Below are 16,240 nucleotides of genomic sequence, written 5' to 3' on the forward strand. Positions count from 1 at the left end.
AGAGATCTTCGCCCTTTGGGGAACCCCTCAAGTGGATCTGTTTGCCACCAGTATCAACAGGAAGTGCGACAGATTTTGCTCAAGGGAATTTCCCCCGAGAGGAGCTCTAGGAGACGTGTTCATAGTGGACTGGGAGTTCCCACTTCTGTACGCGTTTCCTCCGGTCCCTGTCATTCCTCAAATGAGCAGGAGGTTGAGAAGGTTTCGGAAGACCGTGATCCTAATTGCCCCGGATTGGGCCTGGAGAACGTGGTACCCGGACCTTCTGGACATGTCCATCTGTCCTCCAATGCGTCTACCGTACAGAGAGGATCTTCTCTCGCAGAAGGGAGGTCAGGTTCTCCATCCAGCCATCAAGACCCTCAACCTTCACGCTTGGTATCTGAAAGGTTGAGGTACAAGGATTGGGAGCTTCCAGATGACGTCATGGAGGTGTTGCTTTCGGCCAGAAGACCGGCAACTAAGACTCTATACCGCTGCCGTTGGAATACATTTTGCAGCTGGTGCAGAGAAAAGAATATCGAACCCTTTTCATGTGGTACACCTGCGGTGTTATCCTTCTTACTTTATTTGGCAAATTCGGGCCTTCAAATTGGCACTATTAAGGGCTATCTCGCAGCGCTATCGATCTTTAAACGCACTGCAGAGGAGCCATCGTATTTCAAAATTCCATTGGTAATACAATATCTGAAAGATCTAACTAATATTTACCCTCCAAGACCATTCCAAGTTCCCTTATGAGACTTAAATCTAGTTTTAAACTTCCTAAAGGGTGCTCCTTTTGAACCACTCCATTCTTGTTCATTGAAGTTTCTCACCCTCAAAACTGTTTTATTGGTAGCATTAACATCTGCTAGAAGGGTTAGCGAGATACAAGCCCTGTCTTGTAAACCTCCTCATACAACTTTTCACAAGGACAAAGTAGTGCTACAGGTGAAGCCTAACTTCCTCCCAAAGGTAGTTTCGGAATTTCACATTACTCAGAAGATTACTCTACCTTCATTCTATCCTCCTCCCCATCCGGGGAAAGAGGAAGAGAGACTACACACGCTGGACCCTAAGCGAGCCTTGAGTTTTTATATCAGTAGACTTGCTAAAATTAGACAAGCAGACCAACTCTTTGTAGGTTACGCAGGACATAAGTTAGGATTACCAATAACCAAACAAACCATCTCCAGATGGATTATTTTAGCCATTCTGGAATTCTACAAACTGGCAGGGAAAGAGCCCCCTCAAAATCTAAGGGCTCATTCGACCAGGGGTATCGCAGCATCCTCAGCTCTTCAAAGAGGGGTACCAATTAGAGACATATGTGCGGCTGCCACATGGTCGTCCGCACATACCTTTACCAAATTTTATAGCCTGGATTCCTCCTCTAGTCAAGAGACTAGATTTGGCAAAGCTGTATTACACTCTGTTCATTCTTAAAGGGTAATATGGCATCTCTTACTCCCGCCTCCAATCACATACCACTGCTATGGGAGTCTATCAAAGATAAGGAATACGTCGGAGGACACAATCCCTTCGAAGAACAAGTTACTTCTTACCTTGTAACGTTCTTTCGATGGGATGTTCCTCCGACGTATTCCTTATCGCCCACCCCATCCATCCCCGCAGTAACATTTCCCTTGTGGTTGCAGCTTACGCTCCTTCAAGGGTAGTAACCATTCATACAATAACTACTTTACTCTACAAAACGGAACTGAGCAACGGACGCTGCGCGTGGCCATTTATAGGCATGATGACGTCGGCGTCGATACGGTGGCCGTCGAGGAGCACCTACTCGACGGACGTCGACGCACAGCGCCCTCTACTGGGAAAAAATTTCGGAGGCCAGCAAGCTGGAGATACAAATATCATAGATGAGGAATACATCAGAGGAACATCCCATCGAAAGAACGTTACAAGGTAAGAAGTAACTTGTTCTTTTTGCCCATCTGTTGTATTAGGTGAGATAATCATATTTTCTTGTTTCACATTAAAAGAATGAATAAGCTGCCCAGATTACACTTTTTTTAGCCTGCAAGTCCATTTCCATGCACATATATTTCAGTAACACACGTGACAATACCCAGAGCCCACCAAAAAGCCACTACTCATTTCCCTTTTGTCTTCTACACCCCCCTCCCCCTCTTACCGTACATGCACAGATTGGATAGCGAACAACCCTGCTTAAAACTTGCAAACCGCACATCACTCTCTAACCAATTTACACACCCAATAACCTCTGACACCAAACAATGGACACTGCCCATCCAGAAACAAGTCCAGTACACCAAACAAAGCACACCCAGAAAGCTCACACAAACACCAGTTGCTCCTGGTTCTACAACAATCAACAAATGAGCACATCGATCCTATCACTCGCTACCTCATTAACCAACTCACCCCACTTTACCTTACAGAGACACGAGAGTGCCTGGAGACCATGGAAATGGCAGCAGTTCATGGTACAAACCAATTTATCACAACTTAACATATTTTCTGTACTTTGGCTGACTGGCTCTTCAGCGTTGCTCTTCAGGACCCATTGTTGGTGTTCACGTGGTTTGCTTGCAGCCTGAACATTTCCCTGGAGTTACTTTGGCATACAGCACTGTACAAGCAGCAAATCATGCCAGAGCAATTGTACCAGTCAAAGCATACAAACATATCAAAAGGGTGCTAGGCTGTCACTGCATACAGGTGGACAAAAGACTGGTGTGGCTCTGCCTAACTTGCCTGTTTGTTGAACAGCACCTATAGATGGGTACATATTACTAGATTTTGATAGGCTGCTTCCAAATAAGACACCACCCATCTCAGTATGAACTAAGTCTAGCATCAAAATCTACAAGGAGTGGGCCAATCCTGCTGCAGTCTCTACTTCTCCTGCCCCTTCTCAGGCCCTCTGCACGGCCCTGGCTTCTCATTTCTTCTCTTAAACCCAGGACATCCTGTCCACCCCCTCGTCCTCTCCTCTCCTCCCCTTCCCGCTTCTCTCTCTATCTATGGCCCCACTGCAGCTGCCTCTCCTCTTTCTCTTCCTTCTTCTGTTCTGCCCTGATGAGATCTCTAGACCAGTCCGATCTAAGAAAGTCTCGTCAAAACAGGCTCTTCCCTGTTTGTCCAAAACAATCAAAGACCATATTGACAACCTTGCCCCTGTTCTGGCCGACTTCTGCAACCATTCCTTCACCACTGGAGCCTTCCCCTACCCCCTGAAACACTCTCTTGCGCACCCACTTCTCAGGAAACCCTCAGTCGACCTCCCTCCTACCCGGCTAACTATTGCCCAATCTCTATTACTTCTTTCCTGGGCAAACTCCTGGAAAAGCTGGCCATCTCCCAGCTTAACCTCCACGCTGATTCTGTTTTTTGTCTCCATGACCATCAGTCTGGTTTCAGAGCAGCCAGAAGCACGGAAACTGCTCTCCTGAACATTTGCGAAGGCCTGCTCTCCAACCTTGATGCTAATCTCCCCTCTGTCCTCATCCTACTCGATCTCTCTTCTGCCTTTGACAAGGTCAACCATGCCATCCTGCTTAACCGCCTCCGTGATAACATGGGTATCACTGATCAGGCCCTAGCCTGGCTGACCTTTCCTCTCGAAATGACCCTTCCAGGTCCAACTTGGGTCCTTCCTTTTCTTTATCTCGCTCTACTTGTGGTGTTCCCCACGGGTCTAACCTCTTTCCCTGGCTTTTCAACCAATGCCTGGCACCCCTCGCCTACCACATTGCTGCTCTCGGCTTCAACTTTCAGTGCTATGCAGATGACACTTAGCTCGTTTTCAGGCTCTTCCCTCTGACTGTCTGCAATCCAGGATTGGTGTGCTGGCAACAACCTCTGCCTTAATGCCAGTAAGACAGAGATCCTCCTCATCGGCACTCCTGCACCTTACTTTCCTGTCACTCTCTGGCCGGCCTCCTGTTGGCCCTCACACCTGTGAGGCTAAGAACCTCAGGGTCATCTTCGACTCCACGCTTTCCTTTTCTCCACACATCTCTGACGTTTCTAAGAAGTCTAACTACCAACTGCACCTACTCAGAGGTATTCTTCCTTTCCTCTCCTTCCCCCAGAAGCTCACGGTCTCTAGAAATCTGGTTCTCTCTAGGCTGAACTACTGCAACAGCCTTTTTCTAAATCTGCCTGATACTACTCTCCGCCCTCTCCAACTCATCAAGAACAGCACTGCGAGCCTTGTCCTTGGCCTCAAGCCCAGGGATCGTATCTCACCAGCCCTGAAATCTCTTCTTTGGCTCCCAGTTGCTGCAATGATTAAGTTCAAGATCCTCTGCATCGTCCGCAAGGCCTTCTGGGGCCTCGGTCCTCAATGCCTCCAACTCTCCCTTCGGAAATACCTTCCTACACGAGCTCTTTGCTCCTACAACTCCCTCCGGGTCAGTCCCTTCTCAAAGCAACTAGTTGGTGGTATATCTATCTTTCTTCGTTCTTTGGCTGGGGCCTCCCTGCCTCTCTGAAACCTGAGGAGAACCATCTTCGGTTGTGGAAGCACCTCAAGATCTTCCTCTTTGCTTCTGCCTTCTCTCGTCCTCTTTCCCTGCTGATCTCTGTCTGCTATTACAACTGGGCAGCTGGCTACCTTCTGAAATTGGGCCCAGATCCCCGCCCACCCAGCTGCATACCTGCACTGCCTACTGGTAACACTTGCACTTGGGTCTGTATCTGCAACCCTACAGTCCCCCTTCCTGCACTTAGTAGACACCCATTGTCTGCACCTAACTCTAGCACTTGCCACCTGTTGGCTGCACTACTTGTTGTCTTGATCCTGTGTTCAGCCTGCCCCTTGCACGTTCCCCCTTCTCTCCCCTGCACTTACGCAATCTCAATGTCACTGGGCCTAGTAAGATTGTTCTCTTGCCCTCCCTTGTACCCCTCCCTTGCCTTGTCACCCCTTGAAACCCTTGTGTATAGGCGTGCTATAAATAAAATATATCAGATCTTATGACCGAGAATACGATCTTAAAATTTTTGAGGCAGGGTGCCGGGCTTTTTCAATTTTACTGCACTGGTTTGACCACTGTGTTCCTTGCCTCCTGTTACCAACATTATTCACCTTTTATACACACTCTACATTACTCTTGGCTCTGGCTCGTGTGATGAACCAGAGCCAAAACAATAAAATGCCTATCTTGCCCTATGGCCGTGGGTTTTTCCCCCCTCTCTAACCAAACTAACTAATGGTGCTCGTCAGTCATCCGAAGTCGAAAGCCTAAACGTCCTCCATCCTTCAACCGAAACCCTGCCTGGCCCTACCACTTGGAACAAATAACTAAATAAGGCGGCTTCCCTTTAGCTGGCTTTATCAACTTTTATTTCAGGGCTTCCAAGTTACAACAGTTCTCTTAAGCATTATGAAGTCTGTATTTCTTATTTATCCGGGTTCTGTAACTCTTGATTTATGTTTAAACCTTTGGTCTCCTGTAGCTCTTGAGACTCTCTAGTCTCTCCCGTACTCATTAAGATGGTGGCTCTTTCCTTTCTTTCTTAGCAACTTCAACCCTTTCACTTTGGTAGTTCTTTCTTCCTCTCTGTTGGGGTATCTTATACTCTTTTTCTGTATTCGATAACCCACCTCCTGGGGTCTTTCCTCTGGTTTCAAATGTCTCGACTTTTATCACAGCTGTTTGGGCTTTACTTGCTATCTTAATCCCGGTCCTTCATCCAAGAATGCCAGTATTCATCATAAATTATGTTATGTAACACTTGCTTTCTTCCAATACAGAGCTTCCCATTCTCTTAGGCTTTTAGCCTCAATATTGCTACCTCTTCTGTAACTTTCATGCGGTACTTCAGTCAGCATGGGTTGATTGCACAGGCTTGATGAGGGGACGTATCTGCTTTGTCTGCCTTTCGGCTCCGGATGCTCACTTGTCTCCCAGGCCCTTTCTGCTGGTTCCACTAACTTTGCTGTGGTCAGCACACTTTTCCCAATGGGAAGATTTGCTCCTCCAGCTGGTCGAGGTCTCTGTGTTGGTAGGTGGGTTCCTGGCCCATCACAATCTTCTTGTGCTCATACCACCCTTCGGGCCGGTCTCCTGGACCCTGTCCGCACAGGAGTTGCTCTGCTGTATGTAATGCCGAGCCTCCGGCATCTCGTTTGGGCGTTTTCCTTTCGCTCAGGTTGCTGCTGGATCCACAGCTCCACCCTGATCTGCCTCTCTTATGCGTGTGTGTGTCAGAGGGTTTCCCCTGCATATGCTTCTCTCCCCGCCTCCATGATTTACTCGTTATTTTTACAGGTTGTTTTTCTTACAAAGCAACATTACGTTTGTCTTCGGATGTCGTACTCTGTCCAGCATTACCTAAAGCCAATAAAAGGGAAACCATGTTTTTGGTATTTAAAGATCATCCCTTATATACATATATGCAGACAGTTTTGTGTTTGGAAATCCTTGTGGGAATGGATGTTTCTGTCCCCTAGAGGGGAGTCACTCCCAGTGAGATCCCACTTGCCTAGACCCCAAGGGAGGGGCTTGCTGAGCAGGCTCACCTCCCTAACCTCACAGGGGGGTGACTAACCCTCTGGGCAGAAGGGACAAACACCCTATATTCGTCGCACTCGGCAGTTGCAGAATTGGGCAAATAAGCCATCCAACTTTCAGGATCACTCGAGCACACTCTCGAGTCCCCCTTGCATCCAACAAAACATTGTGTACTAACTTACAATTTTCCAAATCTGCCTGAGAAGCAAAACCCAATTATCACCACACTTTAGGACATATGCACGCCTTTTTCTAGAACTATGCTCCACTTAACAGCTTTGTACTTATATTGTACTTCTGTTGTTTTTATGATTTCTTTTATATTCGTTGATTCTACTTATTTCCTTTTAGCTCTCATACCGAGCAGGCAGGTGACTGGACGCCACGTTAACTTTTCATTTGTTGGATTTTAATTCTGTCTGGGTAGCTTTTATTTTCTTGTAGACCCCTACGCAGTCTGGAAGTAGCCTGGCTTCCTGGTTTAACTTTCCCCGGGATGAGACACGCTTCTGCAGTCTGTCTTTGCTCTTCATGAGCGGTAGGTGGGGTGAGGCTAGGTCGATACCATGTGTAGATTTAAATCTGCAGCTACACAGACGTGCAGCAGGTGAGGGCATTCCGTACAGAAGGTGCACCAAAGTCTAGCCCATCTGGGCTGCGGAAGGGCTGTGAGGGGGGGCAATACTGTGACACATACGAGTCCCATGCGCTTTGTCGCCCGACCAATTAACTAATCTTGCTCCAGGAAATACGTTCTGGCCAGCAGGGTTTTTACAGCCTAAAAATGAGTACTTTGCTACACCCTGATAGTCTCTTATGTTTATTGCTGAACACTAGGTCATTGGTTGCACATTCCTTAGGTCATGATTTGTTGATGGATCATGCTCCCAATATAGCCTGTTTTACTGAAACGTGATTTAGTGAACACTCTGGACCTGCATTAGTACAGGCACTTCTATTGAATTCTAGTATCCTGCGTCTTGATCGTCCTGCTCATAATGCTGGCAGGGAGGGGGATCGGCTGGGTTTATACAACTAATTTTATCTGAAAGTATTGTCCCATGTGATTGAGGCTAAAATGGAGGCTATGTTGGTCTGTCTATTGATTTACTCCCAATTCTTCATGCCATGTGTTAGTTGTGTAGCGTCTTACCCTATATGACTCTTCTTTTTGTGATGTTTTCACAAACTTTGTTGCCGATTTAAGGCTGAAATGCAACAACTTGGTTATAGCAGGGGACTTTAATTCAAAAGTAAATTGTGCTGCTGAACAGTCTACCCCACAATTTCTATCGGGATGGAAGACTTGGATCTACGTCAGCTTGTCGGTCCGAATCAATGCTGTGGTAATATTCTTGATTTTGATTTTTGCTTTCTCCTTGCTTGTGATGTTCTGCCCTACTCTTCAGTTGCATATGACTGATCATTTTGTGCTTCCTTTTATTTTGAAGGTTGTAATCTCCCCTCCCACCATTTGTCAGGTCTTCAGTCCTGAAACGTTGTTGTAGATCTGTTGATACTGCCTATATCAGTCAGAAGCTAGTAGATGGCTGCCATGACTCATTGAAGTTAAATTTGCTAACACGCTCAGGAATTTTCACTAACACCGCAGATCACTTTGCACCAGTCAAATGGGTGAGGCAGCATGCCCAGCCATCTGAACCCTGGTTTGATGATACTCGAACAGCTTTGCCTCAAAAGGAGACAGATGGAACGTAAATGGAGGAATTCCTATAATTAGTCTGATTGCTCTTTGTCACGGCAAGCGACGCTGATTTTTCATAAAGCAGTGGTTGCTGCAAAAGGTCAATATTACTCTGAGAAAGTGGAGGCTGCTTTGAATCAGCCCAAAGAACTGTTTGGGCTTGTGCAATCACTGCCTTCTCCTGCATCTGCACATGCAGACGTTCTATCATCACAGGTGCTGTGTGACTCTTTCTAAATACTTTGTGGAGAAGATTGCAACTATTCACAATTCTATCTCACTTTCAGTTTCTGGCACTGGTGTGGTATCATCCACCGCTATGGTTTCTCCTCCCAGGAAACAGTGGTCTCGTTTTCTCCTCTTTTCTGTTGAGGATATTGGAAAGGCTACACTAAAGCTGAAATCTGCTTCAGCTTTAGATCCTATTCCCCTGACTAGTTGTAAGGAGATGTTGTGATTGCCCACTTCTTGACTCAGGCCGTCAACCATTCTTGTCAGTCTGGTACCATTCCTTCTGATTTGAAGCACGCTTTGGTGACTCCGCTGCTAAAAAAAAAAAAAGCCTTCATTGGTCCCACCTTGTCCATCTTATTTTCAGCCTATTTTACTTCTCCCTTTTTTTAATGAAACTTCTGGAGTCTTTGGTATCACCTGTGCTTGGCTCTTTTTTGGAAGCTTCTTCTTTTTTTGACCCTTGCCAGTCTTGTTTTTTCGACCCCAGCCGTGGTACCGAGTGCATGCTGGTCTCTGTGGTGGATGACCTGGCTCGACTCTCAGATCAGCGTGGGACGGGAGCGCTGGAACTATTGGATCTTTCCGCAGCTTTCGATACTGTCGATCATCCCACCCTGTTGGGCGGCTCGGGATCACTGGTCAGGTGTTATCCTGGTTCTCTTCTTTTCCTTATGGATGTTCAGACTCTTTCTCTTCCACATTTTTGCTCGGCTTTTGTCTCTCATCTGTGGGGTCCCTCAGGGCTTGGCTGTCTCCCTCATTTTGTTTAATGTTTACATACAGCCCTTGGTTAAGCTCATTCACTCCCACAGCCTCCATTATTGTGCCACTCGATCAGCTACATCTTGATCCCGCTTCTCAGTTTAGGAGTTGCCTGGAGGACGGGGGGGGGGGGGGTGGACTGGCCAAAGTTGGCTTAAGCTGAATGGGGATAAGACAGCGATCTTGTTTGTCGGTTCTTCTACTGCCTCTTTAGGGACATCTTCTTTTTGGCTTTGTTCTTTTGGTAACTGCCCTAGTCCAGCTCTGGTTGAGAATTTAGGGGTGAATATTTCCTCGTCTTGCTAGCTGGAAGCACAAGTGGCATCAGTTTGTCAATCTGGCCCCTTCAAATTGAGGATCCTGCTGAAGTTTTATCCTTTATTCCTTACCAGTTCCATGCGCCGGTTGTGGCGGCACTTGTCTTGAGTGTGATTGATTATTGAAACCGCTCTATCCCCATCTAGCACAACCTCTTTATTTGATTCATCGTCTGCAAGTCCTGCAAAATTCTGCAGCAAGGTTGGTGGTTTGTACTTCCTATCGTACACCCATGTCTCCTGTTCTGCATCCGCTTCACTGGCTGCCAGTGATCAAAAGGGTTCAGTTAAAATCACTGCATTGTGCACCGGGCCTTTTACGGGATTGGTTCAGAATACTTCAGGGATAAGTTCTGCCACTATGTCCCCAATCAACCTGTTCGGTCTCTGACGTTGTGCCGGATTTTGTTACCACGGGTGGTTTCTCTCCTGTTTGTGAGCGTGGGTTTTCAGTGGCCGCTGCTGAACAGTGGAATTAGTTTTCTCTCCATATTCGGGGCACACATGATCACTTTTCTTTTCGTAGACCATTGAAGACACATCTCTTCCAGTAAGATCTAGTTCAGTTTTGTACTTTATTGGTGGTTGTTCCTGCTTAAGCGCCATGATGCCTCTTGGCGTACGAGCGCTCTATAAATTCATCATCATCCTTTTGCAGAACTATGCTCCCTTTACAGGACTGACCTAAGCCCATGTAATCAAAACTCCCCCACTGCATCCATCATCCATCCCTCCCTGTGTTTTGTAGCATCTATTTACAGTTTTCCATCCTCTAACTTCCCCTTGCTCGTTTTCTTTTCTCCAGCAGACTTAATGTCTGGATACCCCTTGCAGAGGCACAAGTTGCCACTCTATGGACAAACCTTGGTGCTCTCAAACTACTACAATGCTAATTTGCTGTAGTGCATTATAAAAGCATATTAACATAACTCAACACTGGCGCTGAGGCCCGAAAAAGAACAAATAATGGAGCTGCAGCCTGCTGAGGTGTACATCTCAGACCCGCAGGACATAGACACTAGAGGGAGACGCCGGGGTGACACTTGGCTTGTGAGAGAGAATAACGCTGCCTGACAATCCCCTTTTCAAGTGGAGAAGAAATACTTGCTGCTAGGTGTTGTTTAAGAATCATGCTGAGGGCTATATCCTATGGGCTAGGGGCTAGATCAGGAAATCCAGACAAGTACCAGAAGAATTCTACATAGACTCCTTGTCTCTATTTGGGTTAGCCATACTGACATTGACGTAACAGTAGACCTTGTTGGGTTATAATTTTACCCTTGGGCCCCTATAGGCGCCCACCCAACACATCCTCTGGTGTAGCATTAAAGGTGTTGAGCTGTACTTTAGCTCGTGTTCTGTTGGGCACTGCGTCTCAGTCCTCTTGAGACGGCACCAAGTTGTCCGCAACTCTCCTTTAGAAGACCCTGTGTAGTAAGTTGCTCGACCTTTGGGGAAGGGAACATGTGGACCACCTTCCTATTTGGTCTGCTGATGCATGCTGGGACAGTTAGTTGTTCACAAGTGCCTCCACTGTCTCGATTTGGTAGCTGAACATTTCCTGCCCTAAGGAAAATGCTATAGTGGTTCCCGTGGGGAGGGGCCATAAGACATCCTGCAAAGCTGATGCAATTAATTGCTGTGACAGTGCTCTGCCGGCACACTCAAGTGAGAAGCTCTGCTATTTCGAGTGCTTTCACATGGGTAACTCTCAATATTGCTGTAGAGCCGGTCACTGAATGGCCTGGAAAAGCACTGGCTGTACATGTGCGTGCACTACCCCAGGTAGTTGGGATGTTGCTGTTAGCTGCCCTGTGTGTATTCTACTGCTGCACAGTCCATAAATGGTACGAGTATGCTCTTGTACTTATCGTGAGAGACCTAACTAGCACAAACAGGAGCCCACGTCTATGGACTATGACTGCCCTTGGCTCTCACTCCATGCCTTGTGGGGTATGACATTTGCAACCTTTCCTGGGTGTTAAGGTGAGGGTTGTTTGGCCCTTGTGTGCTTTGTTGCGTGCTATGAAGTTTTTTTCTTTTCCTTGGCTCTGTGCTAGTGTGATCGCACTTGCAGGCCCTGTTGACTGAAAGTGATGTCATAGCTATTAAAACTATAGGCTTTTCTAATCAAAATAGCAACATTTTGTTCTGGCCAACCCACACACTCGCAAGCATTTGTGACAGTCTCTACCCTTAGCAAAGGGCTTTAAGTTGACTGGGGATAAAGTGGAATCCCAGCAGTCTCCAAAAACTGCTCCAGAGTTGGGGCACCCTTGGTCACCCATAAAAAGGCCATGCAATTTCTCCTACGTGCTGTTGGGCATTTTATAGTAAAGATGAGGCCTAAAATGAGAGGCCTTCCTGGCGCTCGTTGGGGGGATGCAGCTTTGAACAGAAAAAATGGTAAGGTTTAAAGTGGTCCCAGACTGAACCACGTTGCATTTGAAAGACATGCCTAGAATTAAAGTCGTTATTTTGCAGGGAATACCGCAAGCCATTTAATCAAGTTATACTCTGATTTCTTCCGGTGTCTTTCCAATGTGAATAGCAGATGTAAAGATGGTGTTATTATGTAAATGCCATACATCTTCTGGCTTGGACTCATTGCACCAGGCTTTGCTTCAGAGATGTCACATGCTTTGTTTTACAGCAACTCATAACCCAAATCTATTAGTTTATGAAGAGGTCAGCAGAGTAGGTCACTGACATTTAGATGCACGGCATCTGCCTTAGATTGATTCGTTATGTTAAAGGAATTTTATACCATGCATTATCACCACCTGCGTGGCCCCTTGGTGCTCTCACGGATCTGTAAAGCAAAGAGGTTGGGGTGTGTGGGTAAGTTAGTAGGACTTGGTGGGGAAAAAAGGCAAGAGCTGTAATGTGCTGTTGGCAGCTTCAGTTCGGTTTACGCCCTTTCGCTGAGCGTGGGTGTACATTTTCGGTCGGTAGCAGTCATGTGCTGCTGTGAGAGGCTATGTGTTATGTTTCGTTGTTGCAGTGTAGTGGAGTGCGTGGGGCTTGTTGTGCTGTAGAGGTATGGTTGTGTTTAGTTAAGGTTAAGTCACTGGGAATAGTGTTAACATGGAGAAAAAATCTTAGATGAAGTGTTGTCTCTTCCCTCTTGAGAAATGCTGCAATAACACCCCAAAGGAAACCCAATGCATTTAAATGAACAAAAATGTCACTTAAAATATGTGAAACATGTACAACCTAATTAAGCGTTTCATTGATTCATGTGAGATCTGCAGGGGCACATCAAGAGGGCATTTTCGCTCTTAGATGATCAGAAACCTGATATTCTGTGTCTCATGGAAACTTTTCCACTACCTCTGACCCTGACATTGCTCAACTTTTGCCATCTAATTACATGATTAAGAGGTTTGATTGCCGCAGCCCTGCCTTGGGAGGAGCCCCTGCGCTGGTGATTCGAGCTCTTTAAAGTGTCGGGTTATTCCTGTTTCGCACAGTCTATCTTGGGAACTGTTATTGACCCAACTTCAGTTCTCTTCCAACTTTTCAGTCTATGTGCTTTTGGTGTATCGTCCGCCTACCAGTCTGACCCTTATTTTTTTTTTAAGATCAAGAGTTTGATTTAATTGGTGTATGACCTAACGCTTGCTTATCTAATTTGATTGGTGCACTTTAATGTTCATCCAAATTAATCCCCTGATTTTTCCACTGCGAAGCTTACAGCTGCGCTGGTTGATTACCATTTGTGTTTACGTAATCAACTTTCTACACATATATTAAGGGAAATACCTTGGACCAAATCTTTTGAGATACTTCTTTGACAGTCATTTCCAAGCACCTACCGGTGGCTTGGTCTGACCATTTTCTTCTTTTCTTCTTCTTTTTGTGATATATTCTCCTCTCCCTTTTAAGTTTTTTGCTCCTCATTCCGCCAGGTTCATCATTGGAAAAACATTCTTCCCGCCCACATAGCTGAACATTTAGAAATAAATACATTTTCCCTTAGAGGCACTGACAATCTGGATCTGTGTACAGCTTTATTAAAAGCAAATGCCTCGACTGCGGATCGGTTAGCGCCAGCTAGATCTGGGTTATGCTGATCTAAACCATCAGCTCCCTGTTTTTCCCCAAACATAAGGCTGCTTAAAAGCACCTGCCGCACAATTGAGTGCAAATGGCACATTGATTACTCTTCTGTAGCCGCAGAAATATAAAAATGCCCAGTCTGCTTTTCCACTTGGCTATCAAAGATGCAAAACCTCAATTCTATGCTAATCTCATTGTGGAGGCAGCTTGTTCTTCTCGTGAGCTCTTTAGGGTTGCCAAGGAGCTCCATTCCCCCGATATCCTCAGAGTAAATTAAGATTATGTTTAGCCTCTATAGGGGACTGGATGTCGGAAAATTGGCTGAAGTTAAATGGAGAAAAGATTGAGATTTGATTTATATGTCCCCGGGAGTCCAAGTACTTGTGGAACTCTGATTTTTGGCCTGAGTCTCTGGGCCTGTGTCCTACTCCCATTGTCTCTGTTAAAAGTCTTGGAATCAAACTACAATCTTCTGGTTCCAGAGAAGCACAGATTGCTTCTGTGTGCAATACCGGATTACTTAAACTGTTAAAGATCATTCTCCTGTACCTCCGTCCCCGAATGCTCCCGACCTTAATTATGGGGTCTCTTGACTACTGTAATGGCAACTGGATTTTCTATTGCATCGCCTGCAAATTTAGCAAAACTCTGCGTTGTGCCTTGCTTTTAATGCCCTATGGCTTGCTTATAATTCAACCCTGTTAAGCCAGCTTCACTGACTTCCGATTCAACAGCACATTGAATTCAAGATTCTTTGTATTGTGCGTAGAGCCGCTCAGCATTACAGCCTTCCTTTTCTCAGACAGAGACTCTAATGCTATACACCTTCTAGAGTTTTCTGTTCATGTTCCCAAATATTGTTTGTGGTTCCCAGGTTTTTTAAGACCTGCAATGGTGGCCGTTCCTTCTCAGTTATGGCCCCGAAATTGTGAAATGCTCTCCCTTCTCAACTTGGGCCCTTCTCAACTGCGGGAGTTATCTGACCACCTCCAAGGGGTGTTGCTTGGTCTGGAAAAGATCTGGGGCTCCACTAATGTCGGGACTGTTGAGATTCGGGGTAGCTAGTCTTTTTGTTGCAACTCCTGAGCTTCTATCTGGGGCTACAATCAAGACCCAGGGCCCCCTAAACCCCCGCATCCCATAGCAACGCCTCTGCCACCTCCGCTTTCATATGGCCTTAAAGACATTTCTTTAGTTTTTTTTTTTAGACTTCAAGGGCTTGGGATCTTTGGCAACTTTGCTCTCAGCGCCCAGATGCCATGTTTCTGGATATTAAGGTATCCATTCATGTCCAAGGAAAGACACACCCACCTAACCACACACACACACACACACACACACACCTAACCACACACACCTAACACACACAAACACAAATTAACATTTACATGTCTGTGGAGCACTGCATCCACACATGCAGGGAGCATAGTGCATGTGTGGGTTCGGAGCTGAAAATCTAGATACCGAGGACCGCGTTTGTGAATGCAAACTAACACGAGTCAACGCAAACAAGTTACCTTTTGCATGTACATGTTTAACACGTAGCGCTATGTTAACCAGTCCTTGCCTATATGTCACGTGCCCTCTACAAGGCTTAATATATCCACTATCACACACCTGCACTGGGAGTTGTTGCATATTTATATTAGGTTTATCGATGTAATTTGTATCCGGTGCTATACTTGGCTCGATGTCACACAGGATTCCGTGCTTGAAACCCCTTTGTCTAATGTGAAATGTCTTCTGTTCATAGAGAAACCCATGGTAAGTAGAATGTTGGTATGTGTAGAGTTTATTAGAACATAGCATATTTATATCGAGGTTGTTGTGATTAAAAGTGCATGCCTGTTTTGGATTTAGGCATATAAGCAGATACATTTCATTTTGGTTTAGTTCATTCTTTATATATACTGTATTGTAGTGGGCTCTAGGGTAAAGCTAGAGACCCAGTTGTCTGAAAATAGCTTTTCTTCCAAATATATTTCAATTTTTATTTATTTGTTATCTCACTGTTTGTTCTTTGTCCAGAATTGCAGAGCGGGGTTGTGTACATGGGAACATTAGGTTGGCATGTCACATCTGTGATAGCCAATACCTTTAAAAGCGCACTTCAGCTTTGTGAAGAATTTGGGGAAATTAGTTGTCTTCACTCAATCTGTATAGCACAAACTTCACATCAATAATCCAACACAGACCTAATATGTACATTTGGCTTGTGGTTTCCAAATATTTTACTGTTGGGGTGAGTGTAATGACAGTCTAATTTGAAGTACCTGCTTAAAAAGGTGTTGTGCTTGTGCTTGACTCGCATGATAAGGTTCTTAATGAGTTACAAGACGTATCTAAAACAATTTCAGTCTTTATTAGAAAATGGTGTTACAAAAACAGGCAATTTGGGCTTAATCTAGGTGGGGTCCATGTACACCCTTGCCTACACGTAAATGTAAAATGTGCATGTACATTAATAAAACTTTCCAACTCTGTCATGACAACTCTATATGAACTAAAAGGGATGATCTAAAGCAAATGACTGCATACAATATTGTCACTGCTATCCAAACAAAGCAAGGACAGATGAGTCTTAGGTGCTTTCTGAAAATGATTTCAATTGGAATAAGATCTTCATGCCAGACGAAGTTTATTCTAAAATCTGACACCTTTCACTGCAAAAG

The 16,240-nt window shown here is 45.4% G+C and overlaps 1 protein-coding gene across 1 annotated transcript in view; it reads left to right on the forward strand.

The window, feature by feature from the left end:
- The window catches only part of KIAA0513 (KIAA0513 ortholog), a 1,246,509-nt gene that overhangs the window by 187,922 nt on the left and 1,042,347 nt on the right, over positions 1-16,240 (forward strand). The window lies entirely within an intron of this gene.

The sequence above is a fragment of the Ambystoma mexicanum genome, chromosome 1q (assembly GCF_040938575.1).
Source record: "Ambystoma mexicanum isolate Mex_15411 chromosome 1q, UKY_AmexF1_1, whole genome shotgun sequence".
NCBI lineage: Eukaryota > Metazoa > Chordata > Amphibia > Caudata > Ambystomatidae > Ambystoma > Ambystoma mexicanum.